Source organism: Tamandua tetradactyla, chromosome X (assembly GCF_023851605.1).
Source record: "Tamandua tetradactyla isolate mTamTet1 chromosome X, mTamTet1.pri, whole genome shotgun sequence".
NCBI lineage: Eukaryota > Metazoa > Chordata > Mammalia > Pilosa > Myrmecophagidae > Tamandua > Tamandua tetradactyla.
In genome coordinates, this window is record NC_135353.1 from 117,979,869 (window position 1) to 118,005,625 (window position 25,757).

A 25,757-nucleotide genomic window follows, 5' to 3' on the forward strand; every position below is an offset into this window, starting at 1 on the left:
GCTTCAGGTCCTCATTCCTTCTTACTGCTGAATAGTATTTCATCATATGTATATACCACATTTTGTTATTCACTCATCTGTTGATGGACATTTAGATTGTTCCCATCTTTTGGCAATTGTGAATAATACCATTATGAATACCAGTGTGCAAATGTCTGTTCATGTCATTGCTTTCAGATCTTCTGGGAATGTACAAAGTAACAGAATTGCCAGGTAATAGGGCAACTTGAAATTTAGTTTGCTGAGGAACCGCCAAACTGTCCTCCACAGTAGCTATAACATTTTACATGCCCACCAGCAGTGAACAAACGTTCCAATTTCTCCACATTCTCTTCAACATTTGTAGCTTCCTGTTTGCTTTATAGTGGCCATTCTTATAGGTGTCAGATGATATTTTATTGTGGTTTTGATTTGCATTTCCGTAATAGCTAATGAAGATAAACATCTTTTCATGTGCGTTTTAGCCATCTGTATTTTTTTGTAAAATGTAAAATTCATATATTTTTTTTCTATTTTATAATTGGGTTGTTTGAACTTTTGTTATTGAGTTGTAGGTTTTCTTTATATATTCTGAATATCAAACCCTTATGAGGTACATGGTTTCCAAATAGCCTCTCCCATTGAGTTGGCTGCCTCTTCACCTTTTGGTCAAATTCCTTTGAAGTACAGAAGTGTTCAATCTTGACGAGTTCCCATTTATTTATTTTTTTTCTATCATTGCTTGTACTTTCAGTGTATATTGTAAGAAGCTACTGCTTGTCACTAGGTCTTGAAGATGTTTCCTATATTTTCTTCTAGGAGTTTTATGGTATTAGCTCTTATATTTAGGACTTTGATCTACTTTGAGTTAATTTTTGTATAGGATGCTAGATAGAGGTCCTCTTTCATTCCTTTATTTGTAAATATCCAATTTTCCCAGCCCCATTCATTTTATTTTTTTAAAATTTCTGACCACAGGCAAAGGAATGTATTCAGGTACCAGCATGGTAGGGGTCTGAAGTCAGACTTCAGCCCCTGGGGAGAGCAATTAGAGGACCTTTTATTCCTGAAGGACTGGGCAGGGGGATAAGCAATGTATGGTTTGACAGGTGCAGGAAGCTGGGGAGTTAGCAACTCTTCATTGGTGGGGTTTAAAATTTAAGTGCCACTGTAGTTTTGGTGGGCACTGAGCAAGGGAATTATCACAGGAATGTAGTTGCCAGAGGGTGTATGCTGGATCAAAGGGTTATTGCAGGAATGCAGTCTGCAACTGCTGTGTGGAGACATAAGTTAAGGGCTAGCTACATCATGGTAGTGGGAGAAGTGGGTTGAGCATCCTGGGGAATTCTAACATTTCCAGCCTTTTTGTTTTGTAACATATGAGAGTGGAAGGGTAGGGGTTGGGTGGACAGGAAGGGAGTTGGAGTGTTGGTCTGCTCTGGCTACTTCCTGCTGCCCAGCCCCACTTATTGAAAGGACTATTTTGTCCCAGTTCAGTGGATGTGGGGGCCTTGTCAAATATCAACTGACCATAAACATGATGGTCTATCTCTGAACTCTCAATTCGATTCCATTGGTTAATATGTCTATCTTTGTGCCAATAACATGCTGTTTTGGACACTGTGGCTTCATAATAAGCTTTAAAGTCAGCTTTATAATAAGCTTTAAAGTCTACCCACTTCATTCTTTTTAAGGATGCTTTTGGTGAGGCCCTTTCCCTTCCAAAGGAATTTGATAACTAGCATTTCCAAGTCTGCAAAGTAAGTTGTTGGAATTTTTATTGGTATTGCAATGAATCTGTAGATCAATGTGGGTAGAATTGACTTCTTAATGACATTTGGCCTTTTTATCTATGAACACAAAATGTTTTTCCACCTATTTAGGTCTTCTTTGATTTCTTGTAACAATGTTTTGTAGTTTTCAGTGTACAGGTCTTTTAAATCCTTGTTTAAGTTTATTTCTAGATATCTGATTCTTTTAGTTGCTATTGTGAATGGAATTATTTCTCAATTGCCTCCTCAAATACGTAATTTCTACTGTATAGAAACACTACTGATTTTTATGCATTAATCTCATATCCTGCCACTTTACTGATCTGCTTATTAGCTCAAGCAGCTTTGCCATATATTTCTCATGATTTTTCAAATATAGGATCATGTCATCTGCAAAACATGAGAATTTTACTTCTTCCTTTCCAATATGGATGCTGTGGGAGTTTGAAACTATTATGTCCCCCCAGAGAAGCCATGTTTTAATCCTGAGCAATATTTAATCTTGTGGGGTAGCCACTTTTTAAAATCTTGATTCAATACTGTAGGGAGGGAATTTTTTATTAGATTATCTTCATGAAGATGTGGCACACCCAACTGTCAGCGTGATCCTTTGATTAGATGGAGATGTGATTCTGCCCATTCACAGCGGGTTTTAATTAGTTTATACCGAAGTCCTTTAAAAGAGGAAACATTTTGAAGAAAGCTCAGCGTTCACACAGCCAGAGAATTTTGTAAATGAAGAAAGAAAATGCCTATGGGGAAGCTGTTTGAAACAAGAAGCCAAAGACCCCAGCATTTGGAGACAGAGCTAACAGGCAGAGCACATGCAGACACTTGGAGAACTGTTGCTTCTGATCTGAAAGATTCAACATGAGACCCAGATGTTCGGAGATGCAGGCCCCAGCAGACATTGCCATGTGCCTTCCCATGAGATGCTAAGCAAGCCAGAACCCAGAGTTGTGTCCCAGAGAAGCTAAGTGAACGCCCACAGATGCCAAGTGTGGGAGTTAGGTTCAGGTGTCAACTTGGACAGGTGATAGTGCCTACTTCTGTTGCTGTGGACTTGAATCATTAGCATGTGAAACTCATCTATGACTGATTACCTCTGCACATTCATTGAAAGAGAGGGCCTTCCACAATGAGTGATGTTTAATTTAATTCCCTGGAGGCTTAAAAGAGAGAGCTCAATGCAGCAAAACCCAAGCAGCTCAGCATACCTCATCTCAGCACTCACAGCTCAGCCGAGATGATTGGAGATACAGAAAGGAATCACCTCAGAGAAAGCTGTTGGAACCCAGAAACCAAGAAAGAAGGCCAGCAGACATCGCCTTTTGCCTTCCCATGTAAGAGAGAACCTCAGATGAAAGTTAGCTGCCTTTCCTCTGAAGAAGTATAAATTTTTAACTAAATAAATCCCCCTTTACTAAAAGCCAATCCATCGCTGGTGTACTGCATTCTGGCAGTTTTGGCAGACTAGAATACCAGTTGAGGAACCTCACAGGAAATAGAGGCTGAAAGCAATAGAGCCCAAGAGCAAGGGACCAGCAGATGCCAGCCACATGGGTTCCAGTTGACAGAGGTGTTCTGGAGGGCATCAGCCTTTCTTGAGTGAAGGAAACGTCTTGTTGGTGCCTTAATTTGGATGATATTTTGGCCTTAGAACTGTAAACTTGCAACTTATTAAATTCCCTTTATAAAAGCTGTTCCATATCTGGTACATTGCATTCTGACAGCTTAACAAATGAATACAGATGCTTTTCATTTCCTTTTCTTGCCTGATTGCTCTAGCTAGAACTTCTAGCAAAATGTGGATCAACAGTGGTTATAGTGGGCATCCTTGTCTCATTCCTGGTCTTTGAGGCTATGCTTTCAGTCTCTCACCAACAATGCTGACTGTGGATTTTTTGTATATGCTTTTTATCATATTGAAGAAATTTCCTTCTATTCCTACTTTTTGAAGTGTTTTTATCAGAAAAGGATGCTGAATTTTGTCAAATGTCTTTTCAGTGTCAATCAATATGATCATGTGATCATTAACATTTGTTAATGTGTTGTTTTACATTGATTCTCTTGTGTTGAACCACCCTTGCATGCCTGGAAAAAACCCCACTTGGTCATGTATATAATTCTTTTAATGTGCCATTGGATTCTATTTGCAAGTATTTTGTTGAGAATTTTTGCATTTATATTCAGTAGGGACATTGGCCTGTAGTTTTCCTTTCTTACAGTATCTTAGGTTTTGGTATTAGAGTGATGTTATCTTCATAGAATGAGTTAGTGTTTCTTTTTCTTCAATTGAAGAAAGAGTTTGAGCAGGAATGGTATTAGTTATTTTGGGGATGTTTGGCAAAATTCCCCTGTGAAGCCATCTGGCCCTGGTCTCTTCTTTGTAGGAACGTTTTTGATGACTGATTGGATCTCTTTAATTGTGATTGGTTTGTTGAGGTCTTCTATTTCTTCTCTAATCAGTATAGGTAGTTCATGTGTTTCTGAAAATTGTCCACTTCATCTAAGTTGCCTAGCTTGTTGGTGTACAATTTTTAATAGTATCTTCTTATTTTATTTATTTATTTATTTTATTTCTTCAGGGCCCATGATAATAACCTCCCTCTCACTTCTGGTTTTATTGATTTGTATTTTTTCCCTTTTTGATTCTGTCAGCCTAGTTAGGGGAATTTCAATCTTGTTGATCTTCTCGAAGAGCCAACTTTCGGTTTTATTGAATCACTATTGTTTTTCTGTTCTCCATTTATTTCCACTTTATTCTTTGTTATTTCTGTTCTTTTATTTGCTTTAGGGTTAGTTTGTTTTTCTTTCCAGCTTCTTCAGTTGTTCAGTTAGGTCTTTTGTTTTAGCTCTTTCTTCCTTTTTAATGTAGGTATTTAGAGCTATAAACTTCCCTCTAAGCACTGCCTTCACTATATCCCATAGATTTTGATATGTTATATTTTCATTTTCATTCATATCCAGATATTTACTTATTTCTCATGCAATTTCTTCTTTGACCAACATTGTTTAAGAATGTGTTGTTTAACCTCCAGGTATTTGTGAAAGTTCTGGTTCTTTGGTGGTTATTGATTTCCAGCTTCACTCCATTATGGTCAGAGAATGTGCTTTGAACAACTTCAATCTTTCAGACCTGTTTTGTACCCCAGAATATGATCTATCCTGGAGAATGTCTCATAAGAATGCATATCCTGGTGTTTGGGGGTGGAATGATCTATGTATATTTGTTAGGTCTAATTCATTTATCACCTTGTTTTGGTTCTGTATTTCCTTATTGATTCTCGGTTTGGCTTTTCTATCTCTAGAAGAGAGCAGTATATTGAAGTCTCCCACTATTACTGTAGAAACATCTTTTGCTGTCTTCAATGTTGCCTAATGCAATTTGGCGCTCCCTGACTGGGTACATGAACATTTATGAGTGTTAGTTCATCTTGGTCAATTGTCCCTTTTATTCTTTTGTTTATTTTTACTTGTTTTTCTATACCTTTTATTGATATATAGTGTCCTTCCTTGTTTCTTATGACATCTTTGCATTTAAAGTCTATTTTGTCTGATACTAGTTTAGCTAACCCTGCTTTCTTCTGGTTACAACTTGTGTGGAATATCTTTTTCCATCTTTTCACTTTCAACTGATTTGTATCCTTGGGTCTAAGATGAGTCTCTTGTAAAGAGCATATAGATGTATAGTATTTTTTTCATTCATTCTGCCAATTTGTATCTTTTAATTGGGGGCGTTTATTCTGGTAAAATTCAAAGTTATTATTATAAAGGCAGTTCTTGATTCAACCACCCTATTCTTTGGTTTTTGTTTGTCAGATCTATTTTTTCCTCTCTCTCATGCTATCCTTTAAGTAACCCTTACTAATACTCTTCAATGCAGTGCCCTCCTCCGGACTTCTCTCTCCTGTTTTTTATTTTTATTTTTATCAGCTGACAGAGCTCCTTTCAGTGACACTTGCAGGGAAGGCCTCTTGTTACTAGAGTCTCTCAGCATCTGTTTGTCTGTGAAAATTTTAAACTCTCCCTGACTTATAAAGGACAGCTTTTCTGGATAAAGAATTCTGGGCTGGCAGTTTTTCTCTTTCAGTATCTTAAATATGTCATACCATTGCCTTCTCGCCTCCATGGTGCCCACTGAGTAGTAAGTACTTGGTCTTATGTGGCTTCCCCTGTATGTGGTAAGCTGCTTTGCTCTTGCTGCCTTCAAGACTGTTTTCTTCTCTTTAGCATCTGACAGTCTGATTAGTATGTGTCTTGTAGTGGGTCTATTTGGATATTCTATTTGGAGTTTGCTGAGCTTCTTTGATTTGCATATTTTTGTCCTTTATAAGGGTGGGGAAGTTTTGCCCAAGTATCTCTTCAAATACTCTTCCTAGCCCTTTACTCTTCTATTCTCCTTCTGGGCCACCAATGATTCTTATATTTGTGTGTGTAATGTCAATCATTTCACTGAGATCTAACTCAAAATCTCCCATCTTTTCCACCATTTGTTCTTTTATGCATTCCAATTCAGTTGTCCTTTCCTTTAGTTAGCTTTTTCTTTCTTCTGTCTCTTCAACTCTGCTATTCTGCATCTCTAGTATATTTTTAATTTGATCTACAGTATCTTTCATTTCCATAAGATCTGCTAATTTTTAATTTATTCTTTCAAATTCTTTATGCTCTTCTAGTGTCTTCTTGATATCCTTTATGTCTTTAGCCAACCCAGTTATTTAGGATATTTTTATGTACATTTTTAATTAGTTGTTCCAAATTCTGTCTCATCTAGCTTTTTGATTTGGTTAATGGTTTGGCTATATTGTCTTGTATCTTCACGTGCTTTGTGATTTTCTGTTGATGTCTAGGCATTTGTTTATCCTGACAAGATCATTTTGAAAGATGATTTCCTTCACTCATTTAAGTTTTTTTCACTGCTTGGGTTTGTGTTGAAGGTATCCTTTGGCACTTGGTTTACCAGTAATTCCCAGCCAGATCCAGGCCAAGCTGTCCCATGGCAGATGCAGGTCTATTTGAAAATCTTGCAGAGTACACTTTCCCTGTATTCCCAGCAGATGGTTTTCTTGGGCCACTTCTTCCCCTCAAGCCTGCCTCACCCCAACAGTGGGAGTCTGTTGGGCAGGATCCAGAACAGGCTAAAGTCTAGTCAATGCAGCAGGTCTCCGTGCAGGCTGGAGGATGGGGTGGTAGATGGGCACTGTGCACCTTGGCGGAAAATCCACTTGTGGGTATGATAGGTCTAGTGATTTCCAGGCTCTCTAGTGGACTGACCTCAGGATGTAGGGCTGAGAGGCTCACCTTCCCTAGCCTGCAGCCAGCCTGAGGATGCCCTGCTTTTCACTGACCTGCTAGATCCAGGCCAGCATGTACTTGTGGGTTTCTGGGATGGTGGAGGGGCTCCTGGTACTGTGGTGTGGCTCTCTCCCTTGTTCTTTATGAATGACTGGACTGGCTGTCCAATCAGTCCCCAAACCATAAGCTTACTGAGAATGTGCCTTCCTTCTTCTCTTCCTGCTCTCCCTCTTACTTCCTCCTCTTTCCCCTCTGCTTTAATATCATGTGACAAACTGCACTACTCTTGTTACTGAGTACCAGAAGCTGTTTCCATGGGTTTTAGTCACAGTGTGTTTTGCACCATGCTGTAAATGTGGCAGATGAAACTTGCCAAGTTTTTAAATTTTATGTAAATAGTTTTTGTTTCCAATGAGTTTGTTTCTTGCACACTTGTGAAATATTACTTAGCTTTTTTTCTTGTAAGAAAAGGAAAATCAACTCACTGTTTAGTACTGAGAAGAGATTACAGGCACACTAGCACCTGGGCTTCAAGGGTTTCTGTGTTAGAAGAGCCAAGAGTACCTTCTCTTGGCTTTGGGTCTGTGTTGACATCCATTTTGGTGGTTGGTTTCTAATATAAACTCAGTGCATTTTAAAAAATGGTTAAAAATAGAAGATAAGGAAAACACTTGAACATGCAGAAGGGAGAAATATGCCTAGTGTAGGTTTTATAGTAACATCTTGAATAATAGTCCATCTGATCATCTGTGTTTCCCTTTGGAAATGTGAGAGAAGGTGACAAGAATGAAATCCACGATCAAGTTTTGCATGGTCACAATAGAGATCTCTATAATTATGCTTTGATTTTGGATCACCCATAATTCATAGTCTGTGCTTATACTTATGCTCACATGGTTACCTAAGAAACAAACTTTGAGGATGTGGCATGGCCCTAGTCACCAGCTGAAAACAGTAACCTTTCCATCTGGTTCCTGGGCCATAGACTTCCCTACTTTGGTCTGGCCACTGGTTTTGGGCTGCTCAAAGACCCATTAGATGGCCTGTGCAGCTGGCTATGGGCATGACAGCAGTCTCTGGTTCTCAGTTTAGAAGAAAGCAAGGAATCACTGGCCTTTCATTGTGGTCAGGTGTATGGCACTTTTGTTTGAAACCACTTGGCACAGCAGAGAGCCTCTGCTATTCTCAGCATTTACTCAGAGCAGATCTTTTGGGGGCCCTAGGGTCTCCCCAACAAAAACACATGCAAGTTTAAAAAGTCACTCCACTTTAGAATGAACAGCCCATCTTGGAGTACCGCATATATGTGTGAAGTAGCTTTCTTTCTCTCCTGCCAGGGTCAGATTTGCCATCAGAAAAAGATGACTGCTATCATTTTCTACTTCAGTATTTTGACAAACACTGAAGAAGCTGAAGCTGCTAAACTCTGTCTTAGGGAAAAACAACCTCAGAACTGGTTTATTTGGTGTTGTGGAACCTCATACTGCTTCCAATACACAATTAGTAATCAACTGTTTTGAATACTTGTTTTCAGTTTTCATTTCACAAACAAGCACTGTAATTGTTTACTGGAATAAAGTCTCTTTAACTATTAAAAAAAGTGATGGACCACCCAATTAGCATGCAACTTTTACAGTTGCCCTTTCTTCCTCCCTAGAATGGACAGATGAGAAACAGGAGCCATCTTACAACTATGAAAACAAAAGTCAGACACTAGAGTTTGCAGAACAGCTACATGAAACTGGGGATCCAGAACTTCCAAAATGGCAGAGTATGAAGCTTTGAAACTATGGTCCTCCATGAAAGCAATGAAACAAGGTAAAATCTGTCAAAATAAAAAATTTTAGAACTTTGGAAATTAGCCAAAAGCCTATAACAATGCAAGGAGCATTTATTCAAACAAAATGGCTTGATAAAACCATTAAGCTTGTGTCATTTTAATTTTCCCCATTCCCTTTCCCCTCCACATGTGGTAGCCTTAAACAGCAGTAGTTTTACAATCACATTGGCTGTGAAGATGAACATCCTAGCAGCCATTAGAGGTGTCAATCTGGGTTTGGAGAGCCTGAAAAAGCCCCATACCCAGAAAACTGTCACTATTTGATCTGACTGGAAGCTCCCTAGAAGTCTCACTCACAAGGGTTGTCATTACTGGACCTGACTCAGAGCTCAATCAGTAGGAAAAGTCCTACTCCCAGGGCATTTGCTCAAAACAATCAGTGGCAATTGTTTAAGATTACAGATGTCTGAGGCAGAGACTTGAGCTGAGGTAACCAAGAGCCTGGCTCAAATAAGTAAAAGGAAGAATTGGGAAATGAGATGTCCATAAGAGGCTTTAGAACACTCCTATATACATTTAGGGATCAAGAAGGCCATGAGCATATGTAATGCTGTTTGCATGCTCTGGAAAGACCTGAAAAGGTCCTAATCTCTCACCTCTGCCTGATTTTGACACCCTGTGCAAGCAGGAAGTGAGGGCTAAGTCAGAGTTGTTAATTGCTGGAGTGAAGGCTAAGGCAGACTTGTAGTGGCCAGAGCTTTGAAGGTGTGCCTCAACCTGCAAACAGTCACTTGGCAAAGGGTTGAAAATTTACTGGTGCAAGGCATGTAAGGAAATCACTGTGCAATCTTTAGCTTACCACTAAGTTATCTCAGCAAAGAATTCACTGGCCTTACATGACCAGGGATATACATTTTACAGAAATAATCCAGGAAAATCAATCAAAAAAGGGCCCTGGGTGGTGGTGGTCTACGTGTTCTGATTTCCAGAACTACCATAATATATATTATTTAAAATTTACATTAAAAATATGGTACACTCAAAGATCCAGGAAAGTAAGGTCTATACATGGGAAAAAACAAAAAACCAAAACAAACAAACAAAAAACAAAGCAGTGAGAATATAGTCACTCCCAAGAAAGGCTAGAGTTGGGACTTAATAATTAAATAATTTAAATAAGCTGTTCTAAAAATTTTCAAAGAATTAAAAGAAACCATGTCTAATGATTTAATGAGACATGATGTTTTACCAAATAAATAATATTAATAAACACACAGAAAATATTAAAAATAATTAAATAGAAATTTTGTGCATGAAAAGCTACTTTGAATTGAATCATGTCTCCCACAAAGACATTGTCAAGTCCTAACATACATTCCTGTGAATGTGAACTACTTGTAAATAAGAATTTTGAAGATTTATTAGTTAAGGTGTATGTTGAAATTTGGGATTAATCCCAACTAGATTGTTTTAGGTTAAGATATTAATTATAATCCCTGTACTACTTTGAAAATATCTTAAAAAAATTCCATACAGTGAAGGAACCTTAAAAAAATTCCATACAGTGAAGGAACAACAAAATAATCCAAATACTACACTAGAAAATATCCATTTTATACAAAAGAAGGCAGTAATGGAATAACTAACAAAATAAAAAGATGTACATATATATGAAAATGAAAAAGAAATCAGAGATGAATCCTACCTTATAGGTAATTATATTAAACACAAATGGATTAAAAAATCAAAATGAAGGAAAAAGACTGGAAGAATGGATTATAAAACATGATCTCACTGTATGCTGTCTACAAGACACACATTTTAGATCCAAAGGCCGTACAAATAGTTTGAAAGTAAAAGGGAGAAAAATATAGACCATGAAAACTGTAACCAAAAGAGAGCTAGAGTGGCTATACTAATATCAGACAAAATTGACTTTTCAACAGAAATCATTACTAGATGCAAAGGATATTTTATTATGACAAAAAGGTCAATCCATCAGGGGCACAAAACAATAAAATAAACATATATGACACCTAGCAAGAAGTCCTCCAAATACATGAAGCAATAAATGAAAGAAGAGAATTAAACCTTAAGAATTAACTTCAATACCTCACTTTCAATAATGGATAGAACAAATAGGCTGAAGATAAAAAAGATTATAAAAGACTTCAACAACACTATAGTCAAACTTGGTCTAACACAGCACCAGAAAAGAGCAGAATACACATTCTTCTCAAGTGAAAGTGGAAAATTCTCCAGGAGGGACCTTTTATTACGTCATTTTTTAAAAGCTTCGATAAACTTAAAATGATTGAAATCATAAAGTAGGTTCTCCAACCACAAGAGAATTGAGGTAAAGATCAATAACATAAAGACATTTGGAATATTCTCAAATATGTGCTAATTAAACAACACAATCTGAATTAATCAATATGTAAACAATAACAAAAAAAACCCCACAAGATAAATTAGAAAAACACTTTGAGATGAATGAAAATGAAAAATCAATATAGCAAAATCATGGGAGGTAGGTAAAGCAATGCTTAAAACTTTATAGCTATAAATATGCATATTAAGAAAATAACTCAAATCAATAGCACAGGTTCCACCTCAAAATGGTAGAAAAAGAATAAACTAAATCCAAAGCAAGCAGAAAGAAGAAAATTATTAATATAAAACAGTAATAATTAGAAGAGAAGTAACTAAAATAGAGAAGAGAAAATAAGAGAAATCGAAAGTTGGTTCATTGGAGAAAAAGAGAGAAGACACAAATTAGTAAAATCAGGGGTGAAAGAGGAGACATCATTTTGATGTTACATAAACAGAAAAGATGATACTATGAAAAATGTTATGCCAAAAATCTTGATAACATAGATGAAATGGGCAAATTCCTAGAAAGATACTGCTTACTAAAAATGACTAAAACATAAATAGAAAATCTGATAAACAATATAAAAAATGAAGATTAAATAAGCAATTAAAATTAACTTATACATTACTAGTGTATAGAAACACTACTGATTTTGTGTATTGGCCTTGTACTCCACCACTTTTCTGGATTTGTTAATTAGCTCCGGTAGTTTTGAGAATTTTTCAGGCTTTTCTATATATAGGATCACGTCATCTGCAAATATGGAAAATTTTACCTCTTCCTTTCCAATCTGGATGCCTTTATATCTTTTTTATTGCCTAACTGCTCAGGCTAAAAGTTCCAGTACAATGGTGAACAACAGAGGTGACACTGGGCATCCTTGTCTTATTCCTGATCTTAAAGTGGAAGCTTTCAGTCTTTCACCACTGAATATGATTTTAGCCGTGGGTTTTTCATATATGCCCTTTATTTATCATGTTGAATAAGTTTCCTCTACTTTTAGTTTTCTGAGTGTTTTTATGAAGAAGTGGCGCTGGATTTTTTGTAAATGCCCTTTCTGCATCAATGGAGATGATAATGTATTTTTTTTCCCTTCATTCTATTAATGTCATGTGTTACATTAAATGATTTTCTTATGCTGAACTACCTCTGCATACCAGGCTAAAAGCCACTTGATCATGCTGTATAATTCTTTTAATGTGCTGCTGTTGGATTTGTTTTGCTAGTATTCTGTTGAGGATGTTTGCATCTATATTCATAAGGGATACTGGTCTGTAATCTTCTTTGCTTTTGATATCTTTATCCGGCTTTGGTATTAGGGTAATGCTGGCCTTACAGAATGAGTTAGTAAGTGTTCCCTCCTCTTCAATTTTCTGGAAGAGTTTGAGCAGGACTGGTGTTAGTCCTTCTTGGAACATTTGGTTAAATTCACCAGTGAAGCATCTGGTTGATGGCTCTCCTTTGTTGAAGGTTTGTGGTGACTGATCCAATCTCTTTACTTTGGTACTGGTTTGTTGAGATCTATTTCTTCCTGAGTTAGTGTAGGTGTTTCTATACCCTAGTAATGAACAGTTTGAAGAGGATATCATTAAAAGTTTCCATTTACAATAGCAATTAAAAGAATCAAATATCTAAGAAAAAATTTGACCAAGTATGCAGAGGATTTGTGCCAGAAGACTACAAAACACTGCTGAAAGAAATTAAAATTCTAAATAAATGGAAAGACATTCATTGTTCACTGACTGGAAGGCTTATATTGGCAACACTCCCAAAATCGATCAGATTCAATGTTCTTTTCTATCAAAACTCCAGATGATATTTTGCAGAAATTTACAAACTGATCTTAAAATTCATATACAGATGGAAGGGATGTACAACAACCAAAACAATCTTGAAAAAGAACAACGTTGGAGGTCTCACACTTCTAAATATCAAATCTTACTATAAAGCTACAGTAATCAAAATGGTGTTGTATTGGTATAAGGCTCGATGTATAGATAAATGAATTAGAATTGAGAGTCCAGGAAAAAAACTCTAAGCTGTATGGTTAATTGATTTTTTACAAGGGTACTGTTTTAGTTTGCTAAAGTTGCCAGAATACAATATATCAGAAATGCAATGGCTTTTAAAAAGGGAATTTATTAAGTTAGAAGTTTACAGTTTTAAGGCCATAGAAATATTCAAACTAAGGCATCCAGAGAAAGATACCTTAACCCCCCAAAAGGGCCGATGAAATTCGGGGTTTCTCTCTCATCCAGGAAGGCACATAGTAATATCTGCTAACCTTCTCTTCTCATTTCATAAGGCTTCCCCGGGGGCAGTTTCCTTCTGCATCTCCAAAGGTCTCTGGCTGTGTGGGCTCTATTGGCTCTAAAGCTTCTTCCAAAATGGTTCCTTCTTAAAGGGCTCCAGTAAGCAACCCCACCTTGAATGGATGGAGACACATCTCCATGGAAACCACCTAAGCAAAAGTTACCACCCACAACTGGCTGGGTCACATCTCCATGGAAACAATCAAAAAGATTCCACCCGGCAATATTGAATGAGGATTAAATAACATGGCTTTTCTGAGGTACATGACAGTTTCAAACTGGCACAGGTGCCAAGACAATTTAATGGCAAATAGTCTTCAATTAATGGTGCTATGGAAACTGGATAGCCACATACAAAAGAATGAATTTTCCCCTACTTTACACCATACATGAAAACGACATCAAAGTGGAGCACTGATGTAAGCATAACATCCATAAAACACTTCAAAGAAAATATGAGAGTAAATCTTCCTGACCTTTGGTTAGGTGATGATTCCTAGGATATTATACAAAAAGCACAAACAATGAACAAAAAAATAAAATTGGACTGGATCAAAATTAAAAACTGTTTTCTATTAAGGACACCATCAAGAAAGTGACAAGATAAGCCACAGAATCAGAGAAAATATTTGCAAATCATAGATCTTCTAAAGGACCTGTAAACAGAAAATATAAATAGCCCTTACAACTTGACAATAAAGAGATAAATGCTCCAATTTTAAAAATAAGCAAAAGATCTGAAAATAAATTTCTCTGAGGAAGATCTAATATGGCCGAGGAGCACGTGAAAAGATGCTTGACACTGTTAATCATAAGGGAAATGCAAACCAAAACCACAATTTGACACTATTTCACATCCACCAAGATGGTTAGAATCATAAAGTAAGATAACAACTCTTGACAAAGATTTGGAGAAATTGAAACTCTCGTAAATTGCTGATGGTAATGAAAAATGATCAAGCTGCTTTGGAAAACAGTTTGGCAATTTCTTAAGTGATGAAACATCATTACCACATGACCCATCAAATCCACATGAAGCAGCAGCATTAACACTCCTAGAATACACACCCAGAGAAATGAAAACATGACCATGCAAAAACATATATAATAAAATGGGTGAAGTACTGATACATACTACAACACGGATGAACCTGGAAAACATCCATGTGCAATAAGCTATTCTCTTTTTTGGGGTGATGAACATGCTCTAAAATTAAATTGTAGTGTCATTTTCATAACTGTACATATATTAAAAACCACCAAACTGTACACCCTCTTAAGGTATTTTTATGATATTTGAATTATATCTTTAAAACTCTTAAATAAAGGAAGGCGGGTAGGAAAGAAAAAATACACCTAACCACCTAGTTTCCACTTCCTGCATTATGTTTTGGCATTCATCTTAAGGATTTCTCAAAATTCAACAATTAAGTCTGCATAAATGATTGCTAGCAGATATTAATGTCAAGTCAACAAAACAATTAGAATTCTTAAACAATAAAATAAAATACAGGGAAATTTTTTAAAAAGAGCCTGGGGAGTTGGTGACACTGTAGAGCCACTGCATCATCTTGAACTGCCTCCCTCAGACTTGTTGCTAGATGAGAAACCCAGCCTCCCTAATTCACTTAAGTCACTGAATTTCAGGTTTATATTTTTTGCAACCCAAGGTAATGCTTACCAATAAAGCCACTGTCTGGCTATATAAAGTACTCAGCAAAAATTCTGTAATTACTGCTTTTCTTTACTTTAGATAAGATAAAATATTGGCAAGAAACTCTCCCATACTAGCTTCTATAGATAGAGGAAGGAATTATGAAGATGTATTATTCTCTGATGCAGAGCAACAAATATGCAGAATTCAGAGCATGAGGTGGGGACACTTTTTCTTCCATTTACATTACTTACACTTTATTTTAGTAATTGGTGATTTATGAATTTGGAACAGGGCAGTCTTCACTTCTTTGCCTTCAGTATTATCAGCTCATAGAATTTCAAAGTGAGGGAGTCCCAAAATTGCTGGGTCAATTACTATGTGCCAGCAAATGTGCCATACTGACTGTTCTCAAAATCCTGTATTTGTGAACCCGAAAGCAGTGAACTTCCGGCTTCCTAACAAATTTGTTATTTTTCAATATAGAGTAATCCAGAACATCCACATGTTCCCTTTTCCATCTGTCCTGAGATAATGATATTCTCAGCTGTTGTATTAGCAGAATTATCCATTCAGACTTAAGGAGAGACATCTGCAGAATACTTTCCACACCATCAACACTGGCTGAGATGAAAAACATGCTCTTTTAAATGTTTTTTTAATTAACAAATTCTTGTAGTTTACAATCTTTGCATACAGACTGTTGAAATCTAAAATACATTAAAGGTGGAACTATCTAGAACTATTTGTTGTTTGTTTAGAAGATACTCTTTTCTGGCCTAATTTGGGGGATGAAATAAGATTAAAACAATAGGGGGACACGAGATATTTCAATGCAATTAGGATATTTTTAAAGAATTTTGTAGTAATAACAATGACAACTTCAATCTATCTATAAGGTATAGACAGACTTCCACATTAATAATAATTATTTAGATTACTTAATTAGTCAAAATATATTTTTTAATCTAAAATTTAAAAAAAATCAGAGTTAATTCAATTTTATTATTGATGGAATAATTGCCATGTCATGTTAATGTAATCTTCTAATGTTAAGAAGAAAAGTGCAGAATATATAGCATTTAGATGCAATGTGCTACTTTGACTAGGAGCTCTACTCATTCATTCATTCATTCAACATAAAAGTCTGCCTAAGAGCCTTGCAGCTGAGGAGAGCAGGAGGCAGTGCAGTCAATGGGAAGATTTAAGTTCGGGGAGGAATCTGACCCCATCCGAGCTTCCAGGGCCAGGCCCCAGTGCCCCCACCCCCATCCCACCAGGCCCAGTGGTGACATGTGGAGGCAGTCCCCTCCACAGACCTGCAGTGGGCACGGGAGCCCTGTGCCAAGGCCTGCTGCTGGGAGGAAAGGGCGCCCTTCACTCAGCAGGCCCAGCTGGGCCTATGATGCTCCGAGGAGCCAGGAGTACAGCCTCTGCCCTCGGGGCCTCCGAGACCTAGACCCGCAATGGCCTGAATGCGCTTGAGGCCCGGCACCTGGGCTGGGGCCTTGCTGCTCTTTGGCATAAATTGCCATCCATTAGGAATAATTTCTCAGACTCGAGTTAGAAGTAAGAGTTCAGATCAGTGAGGCTGCCACTGCTATTTTGAACACTTCAGAAGGGGAGAACGGATTCATCAGGAGTAAAAGAACTAGATGGTAGTCAAAGAAAATAATAAAAAGTCCAGCACTAGGGCTCCTTCTACCAAATGCAGAGGCTGCTCTGACCAGAAGTCCAAGGATAGATCTAAAGATAAAGGGACCACCAAAGAGTGGAAGGATTGTGGCAGGGATAAGACCTGAAAAGGGTGCAGGGCTTCTAGCCGTAGCAGCAGCACCAGGTCTCACTCCAGCACTAGCAGGGGCTCTAGCTGTGGTTCCAACTCCTCTTCAAACTCAAGCCACTCAGGAAGTTCCAGCACATTCTACTCCAGCTTCAGCAGCTCCTCAGGCTCTCTGAGTCCTTCATGGTGCAAAAATGACAATAGGCAGTGTTTCCTGCTCCAAATCCAAGCCACCCAAAAGAGATGAAAAGGAAAGAAAAAGGTGGAGTCCTTCTAAAACCCACCAAAGTGCACACTGGGAGGCTCACCTGGAATGTGATCAAGGATCACATCATGGAGATATTTTCCACCTATGGGAAAATTAAAATGATTGACAGGTCTGTGGAAAGGAGTCATCCCCATCTGTACAAAGGCTATGCCTATGTTGAGTTTGAGAATCTGGATGAAGCCGAGAAGGCACTGAAACACATGGCCGGAGGACAAATGGATGGCCAGGAGATTACTGCCATAGCTGTGCGAGGCCCCTGGTCTTGGCTGCCCTCCAGGCATTTCAGCCCTCCCAGGAGAATGCAGCCTCCACCTCCCACGTGGTGCAGGTCACCCCCATGGATAAGAAGGTTCCACTCTCCCAGGTACAGGTCTCCTGTGCACTGGTGATCCCAGTCCTCTGGCTGCCACTGCCACAGAAGCTGCCCCAGCTCCAACTCCTCATGACAAAGCAGGGCCGCAGAAGTTCCTCGCCCCCTTGAAACTTACATCCCATCCGACTAAGTTTTGTCACTTTTCTAACCAAGGGATGTTAACATAGGCAGGAAAGGAAATCCCTAACTCAGGCAGGCTTCCAAGGTAGCAATTGAGACGTTTCCTCTGTAGGCTGAGTTTCACCTGTGAGTGTGTGAGTTTGGGGTTGTGCAGGAGTGTGAGTTTGGGGTTGTGCCTATAAAAATGCCCTCCAGTGGTTCTGGCTAGAAAGCTCACCAGTTCCTGATTGAGGAGTGTTAGTTTTGAGGCAGAGCCAATAGGGACAGCAAACAAAGCTGCAGGGTGGCTATGCTGCCCCCATCTGGGCACATTTCTCCTTTCCCCAAAGGACCTGGGACCATCTGGTTGCCTGGTAGTGCCCCTTGTGTGCTCTTGGGGAACACAGGTGAGCATTTATGCAGCTGCCCTTCCTGTTGGCCCCATCCAGAGTACCTCTGCTTCAAGTCCTCTCCTGACCCCTAGGGTCAGAATGCCCCAAGAAGAGCCTCTCTCTTGCCCTACATTTGTCGGTGTGAATGGTGCTTTATTTATGCTCGCCCCATACCTCATACCTTCCTCTTTCTGAAATTGGCAAGCAACCTGACAGCCAGCTCAGCAGAGTCACCACGGAGCCAACTGTTGTAGCCATCGGTCCTGGTGGCCTTGCAGATTAACTTTGCAAAGCGTACATTGCTTTTTTGGCTTTTATTGTACAGTCAGCACTATAAAATTTCTGTTTTGAGTTTTGTAACTTTGAAGCATTTTAGATAATGTTGTATGTGTACTTTCTTGTGGAGAATGAACGAATTGTACTGAATAAACGTAGGATAAGAAAGAAAAAAAATCTGCCCAATAGGTACCAGGCATTGTGCTAAGTGCTAGGAAAGAACGATGAGTTCTATCATTTACCAGGGTATTGGCGCTCCCTGGCTGGGAGCCAATCTTATGAGTATCTATCTCAAGACCCAAGCATCTATCTTTTGAAGGGAGGTTAACCTGCCTCTCTAATGGGTCTTTACACTAAAATGTTTCTCTTAAGGTCAGGCTTATGATGAAGTATCATAGGCATATGTGATCACATTCCTTGTGATTCAATTTCTTTTCCAAACCCCTGATTTTGAATAAATTTCTTGTTCTCAGGCTCTTTCTACTCCTCTGACATCAAATATACAAAACACCACTGTCACTTTATGTATCAGCTATTTGACATTAGTGAAATCAACCAGTGCTAAACAAAAGGAACAGAATTATCGAACATGTTTCCACCATATGCCTCTCAGAACAAAGCTTAAGAAGAATTATAGGAATACAAAAATATCTAACACCCCACTAGGTAAAATTCACAATGTTTGGGATCCAATAAAAGTTAATCAGCAATGAAAGGAGGAAGAAAAATATGACCCTTCAAAGGACAGACTTTTGGGGCGTGGGATAGATACTCATGGGGCTGGGTCCCAGCCAAGGAGCTCCAATACTCTAGTAAGTGTTAGAGCAAATTGTACTTTATTCTTTGCCCTACATGAGACCGAATCCATAGGACTGGCAGCAAATGGCAAAGACCACATGACGAAAGCCATAGCCCTGTTTCAGAGATCACAGGTCACCAAAAAGGAGGCCAAAAAGGTCATGATTATGAGAAAACATGATCACTGAAGATTCTTCAGTTGGACCTCAGATTGTTAACATCAGCAAATTCATGAGCAGAAATAGACTCCACGAACGTACTGAACTGTAGGCAATCTCTCGACCAGAACTCAAATGTCATTCAGTATCACTGAATACACAGTGAAGAGAAGCCATAGGAATGCAGTCAGTGTAGAAAAGCTTTCAGGAGCAAGTAAAACCTGAGTAATCATCAGAAATTTCAACCTGGATAGAAACCATATGAATATACTAAATGCAGTCAAATCCTTTTTTATGTTCTTATCACATGCAGGCTTCCCAAATATCTCTGCATGGTTCTTTTGGATTCCCTTTCAAATGACTTTGGTGAAGGGACTGCATTCCCTCAAGAGAGGGAGAAACATCTTCTTTCCCAAGGCAAGGACTCACAATGCTGTAAACTGTTCTCTAATTCTCTCTGTCTTCTGAGTACATTTGGGCTTCTAAAGAGGCAAATCAAAAACTAGATTTATCCTTCCACCTGAAAAAAGAAACTAAGAAAAAAAATGTACAAAAACATGAAGCAGTGATTTTGAAGATAAGGAACATCAGGTAATGGAGAATGGTGGTCTCTGAGAGATGGAAGGAAAATGAGGCGAGTCCTTACTGCCTGAGAGTTCCCAGTTCATGGCTCAAGGAAGAAGAATGCAGCTTAGAGCCCAGAGGATTCCCTGAGTTGAGGTGACAGAGATAAGAAAGTAGGAAGTCAAGGGAGCTAGTTCATAGAACAGAGTACCAAAAAGGAGAGAGGTATGCGTAGAATCCTGGAGATGTTCCGAGGATCCCTCTTAAGGTTTGAGCAGAGTAGTGATTAGTGAATCCATGTAAGGAAATTACTTCAGGCTGGAGAAAGAACCACCTGAAAGGAGTAGAGGAAACAACTGCCAGATGTTCAAACAGGTTTTGGGAACAGTGCCTATTCCCCCCAGTCAGAGTGGAAAAACTGACAATTTCTGTGCATGGGGTATTCAGATGGGTCTTGCTTCAATAGTCAAGGATAATTATCTTTAATAATTAGGAAGGAAAATATGATCCATAATGAGGAAGAAAATCAATCTAAACCAACCCAGAACCTATAAAGATGCTATATTTAGAAGACAGGCACAATAAAAGTTATTATAAATGTATTGCATATGTCCAAATAGCTAGAAGAAAAACCGGTCATATTAAATAGACACGAGATATATTTAAAAGACTAAAAACATACATCTAGAGATAAAAACAATTCTTTGAGATGAAAAGTACACAAGATGGGAAAAATTAGTAACAGTTAATGAGGTTGAATCATAACAATGGAAAATATTCAGAAATATAAACCAAAAATAATTTTAAAAAATGAACAGAGCTTGAGTGAGTTGTGGGGGCAGCACCCAAATATATGTGTAATTTGAGTCACAGTAATGGATGGAGAGAAAAAACATTTTTTGAAATGGTAGCTGAAAATGTTTCATATTTGATGAAAATTATAAACCTGCTATCTGAGAAGCTCTATGAATCTCAAGCACAAGAAACATGGAGAAAGGACACCAAAACACATAACACTCAAATTTTTCAAAACCAGTACTAAATAGAAAAATGTCAAAAACAGACAGAAAAAAGACACTTTGCATACAAAGGGAAAAAATAAGGATTTTATAAGATTTCTCACTGGAAACAATGCAAGCAAGAATTCTACTGTAAGAAAACAAAAAACTTGACAACCAAGAATTCTGTATCCACAGAAAATATCTTTCAAAAATTAAGGTAAAATAAAGATTTAAGATATATAAAAGCTAAAAAAGGTATCACTAGCAGACTCACACTACAAGAAATGTTAAAGGAAGTACTTAAGGCTATATTATTTATATTTTCTAATATTTGTTATTTTTCTCTCTTTGTATATTTGTACAATCACTTCTTCTCAAGTGGGTCCTTTCCATTGAGCTTTTAAAGATGCTAAAGTGTTTCTCAAAAAAATACTACATATGGTATGTGTATACTATTACATGTATACATACATTTATAATTTTAGTGTTATTTTTCTTTATTAAGGAAGTTGTGGGTTTACAGAACAATCATGCATAAAATACAGGATTCCCATACATTTCACTACCAATACTTTGCACTGGTGTGGAACATTTGTTAAAACTGATGATAGCACATTCTTATAATTGCACTATTAATTACAGTCCATGGATTAACTTAACGTTCACTGTTTGTGTAGCATATTTCCATAAGTTTTAAAAAAAATTTCATTGTTACCATATAAATAATTTAACATTTCCCCTTTTCATCATATTCAGATATATTTCAGTGCACTTAATTGCATTCACAATGTTGTTCTACCATTACTATCATCCACTACCAAAACAATTCCACCATTTCAAATACGAATACACACTTTAAACTTTAACTTCTCATTCTCTATCTCCACCCCATTCCCTGGTAACCTATAGTCTAAATTCTGACTCTATGAGTCATGTTATTTTAATTGTTTCAAACCAGTGAGATTATTCCATATTTGTCCTTTTGTGTCTGGCTTATTTCACAGAAAATGATCAAGGTTCATCCATGCTGTTACAAGTATCAGAACCTCATTCATTTTCTGGCTGAAGAGTATTCCAATTTACCTATATAGCGCATTTTATTTATCCACTCATCAGTTGATGGACACTTGGGTTGCTTCCATCTTTTGGCAACTGTGAATGCTGCTATGAACATCAGTGTGCACAATTCTGTGCACATCCCTGCTTTTAATTCTTTTTGGTATACACCTAGGATTGGGATTGCCAGGTTATATGGTAGTTCTATACTTAACTTTCTGAGGAACAGCCAAACTCTTTGTCACAGGAGCTGAACAAGTGTTTCCATTTCTCTGCATCCTCTCCAAAACTTGTTATTTTCCATTTTTAAAAGAGCAGCCATTCTAATGGGTGTGAAATGTAACCTCTTTGTGGTTCTGATTGGCATTTCTCTGATGGTTGATGATGACGAGCATCTTTTTGTGTGTTTTCTGGCCATTTGTTTATCTTCTCTGGAGAGAAGTATTTCTTTGTATATTCTAGATATTAAACTTTTATAAATATGCAATTTCCACATATTTTCTCCCATTGTTTAGGCTGTTGTTTTACTTTCATGACAAACACCTTTGAAGTGCAAAAGTTTTTTATTTTGATGAGGTCCCATTCATTTAGTTTTCCCTTTGTTGCTCGTGCTTTGGGTGTACAGCCTACAAAACCACTGCCTAACAGAAGGTCCTGGAGATGCTTCCCTCTACATTCTCTTTTAGGAGTTTGATAGTTCTAGCTCTTACATGTTGGTCACTGATCCATTTTGAGTTGATTTTGGTATATAGTGTGAGGTAAGGATCCTTCGTTTTTTGCAAATGGAAATCCAGTTTTCCCAACACCATTTGTTGTAGAGACTATTCTTTCCCAAGTAAGTGGATAACACCAGTTGGCCATAAACATGAGGGCTGATTTCTGCACTTTCAACTCTATTCTATTGGTCTATATGAATATCCTTGTGCCACTGCCATGCTGTTTTGATTCCTGTAGCTTTGTAATAAGACTAAGAGTGGGAAGTGTGAGATCTCCAACTTCCTTCTTCTTTTCCAAGATAGGTTTAAGCTATTTGGGGCCCCTTATCTTCCATATAAATTTGATTGGCTGTTGCATTTCTGCAAAGAAGATTTTGGAATTTTGATTGGGACTGCATGGAATCTACAAATTGCTTTGGGTAGTACTGTCATCTTAACAATATTTAGTCTTCCAATCCATGAACACAGAATGTTCTACCATTTATGTAGTTCTTTAATTTCTTTTAGCAATGTTTTGTAGTTTTCTGTGTACAAGTCCTTTAAATCCTTGGTTAGATTTATTCCTAGATATTTGATTCTTTTAGTCGCTCTGTCACTTTGCTGAATGCAATTATTAGCTCCAGTAGCCTTGTTGTGGATTTTGCATGAGTTCCTGTAATAGGATAATATCATGTTCAAATAGGGACTATTTTCTTTCTTCCTTTCGGGTTTGGATACCTTCTCTTTTTCTTGCCTAAATGATCTGGAAAGAACTTCCAGTACAATGCTAGATAATAGTAGGGACAGTGAGCATTCTTGTCTTGCTCCTGATCTTAGAGGGAAAGCTTTCAGTCTTTCACCACTAACTAGGATGTTAGCTGTGGGCTTTTCATACATGCCCTTTATCATGTTCAGGATGTTTCCTTCTGTTTCTAGTGTTCTAAGTGTTTTTATCAAGAAATGGTACTCTATTTTGTTAAATGTCTTTCCTGCATCAGTTGAGATGATCATGCGTTTTGTTTTCTTTACTCTCTTAATGTGGTGTATTACATTAATTGATTTTGTTATGTTGATCCAATCTTGCATACCAGGCAAAAATTCCACTTGATCATGGTATATAATTCTTCTAATACGCTGCTGGATTTGGTTTGCTAGTAGTAGTTTATTGAGAATTTTTGCATCTATATTCATTACAGTTGTTGGTCTGTAGTTTTCCTTTCTTGTGGTATCTTTATCTGGCTTCAGTGTGAGTATGATATTGGCTTTGTTGAATGAGTTTGAGAGTGTTTCCTCCTCTTCAATGTTTTGGAAGAGTTTGAGGAGAACTGGGATTAAGTCTTCTTGGAATGTTTGATAAAATTTCCCTGTGAAAGTTTTTGGTCCTGGGCCTGCCTTTTCTGGTTTTTGATGAGTGACTGATTCAATCTCTTTACTTGTACTTGGTTTGTTAAGATATTCTATTTCTTCTTGAGTCACTGTAGATAGTTTGTGTGTTTCTAAGAATTTGTTCTTTTTATCAAGGTGATCTAATTTATTGGGATACAGTTGTACACAGTATCCTGTTATAGTCCTTTTAATTTTGTTAGCTTTGGCAGTTATGTCCTTTCCATTTCTGATTTTTGTTATTTGTATCCTCTTCTCCTTTTTTCTTTGTCAAAGTGATGGTCAGATTCATGTGTCAATTTGGGTAGTTGATAGTGCCCAGTTGTCTAGTGAAGCAAGCACTGGCCTATCTGCTGCTGTGAGGACATTTCATGGACTTAAATAATTTTTGAGCACGTTGGCTACATCCACGGCTGAGTACATCTGCAGTCAGCTAAGGGGAATGTCTTCTGTGGTGAGTGATACTTAATCTAATCACCCAAAAGCTTTTAAGGAGGATTCAGAAGAGACAGTTCCTTTCTCCATTTCAGCCAGACAGCCTCTCCTGAGAGTTCATTGAGGACCTTCATTGGAGCTGCCAGCCCGTGGCCAGCCCTAGAGATTTTGGACTCTTACATCCCCATGGTTGTGTGACACACTTTTATAAATCTCATATTTACAGATATAACCTGTTGGTTCTGTTACTCTAGAGAACCCTGAATAATATGGGTCAGTCTAGTTACAGGTTTGTTAATTTTATTGATCTTTTCAAACAATCAACTTTTGATTTTATTGATTCTCTACTGTTTTATGTTTTGTTTTCTGTTTCATTTATCTCTGCTCTAATCTTTGTTACTTCCTTCCTTCTGTTCACTTTGGGTTTAGTTTACTCTTCTTATTCTAGATCCTCTAGTTTTAAGGAAGATCACTGATTTGAGATGTTTGTTTTATAATGTAAACATTTCCAGGTATAGATTTCCCTCTCAGAACTTCCTTCTTTCACAACATCCCATAAATTTGGGTATGTCGTACTTTCAATTCCAATCACCTCAAGATATTTTAAAACATCAACTTCTGTGTGAGAACAAAGGGAGAGATGTTCATTTGGTGTAAAATTTATACTTTGGGTAGTGCATTACATAATTTAACTTGTATGGTCAGTTTAGTTGAACACCATATGTTCTAGTTTGCTAGCTGCTGGAATGCAACACACCAGAGACGGATTGGCTTTTAATGAAAGGGGATTTATTTTGTTGGTTCTTCAGAGGAAAGGCAGCTAACTTTCCACTGAGGTTCTTTCTTATGTGGAAGGCACAGGGTGGTCTCTGCTGGTCTTCTCCCCAGGCCCCTGGGTTCCAACAACTTTCCCCGGGGTGACTTCTTTCTGCATCTCCAAAGGCCTGGGCTGAGCTGTGAGTACTGAGATGAGGAATGCTGAGCTGCTTAGGCTGTGCTACATTGCGTTCTCTCATTTAAGCACCATCCAATTAAGTCAAACGTCACTCATTGCAGCAGACACGCCTCCTAGCCGACTGCAGATGTAATTGGCAACAGATGAGGTTCACATACTGTTGGCTTATGTCCGCAGAAACAAGATTAGGTATGCTCACCTGGCCAAGTTGACAACTGAATCTAACTAACACACCATAAGTACATGAAATCTTGAATAGTGTGAGAGTCGTGTTGGTTTTTCCAGATTAGTGTGATGCCCCGATATATCCCAGAGTAATTTGGGCAGTGAATAAAAAATTATTTGTAAAGTCCCT

General features: G+C 37.8%; 1 protein-coding gene and 1 pseudogene across 2 annotated transcripts in view; one reads left to right on the plus strand and one right to left on the minus strand.

Annotated features, from left to right (window-relative positions):
* MAGED1 (MAGE family member D1) overlaps positions 1-25,757 on the minus strand; it is a 230,157-nt gene that overhangs the window by 54,262 nt on the left and 150,138 nt on the right. The gene's annotated exons all lie outside the window — the stretch shown is intronic.
* LOC143672036 (RNA-binding protein with serine-rich domain 1 pseudogene) lies at positions 16,822-17,663 on the plus strand (annotated as a pseudogene).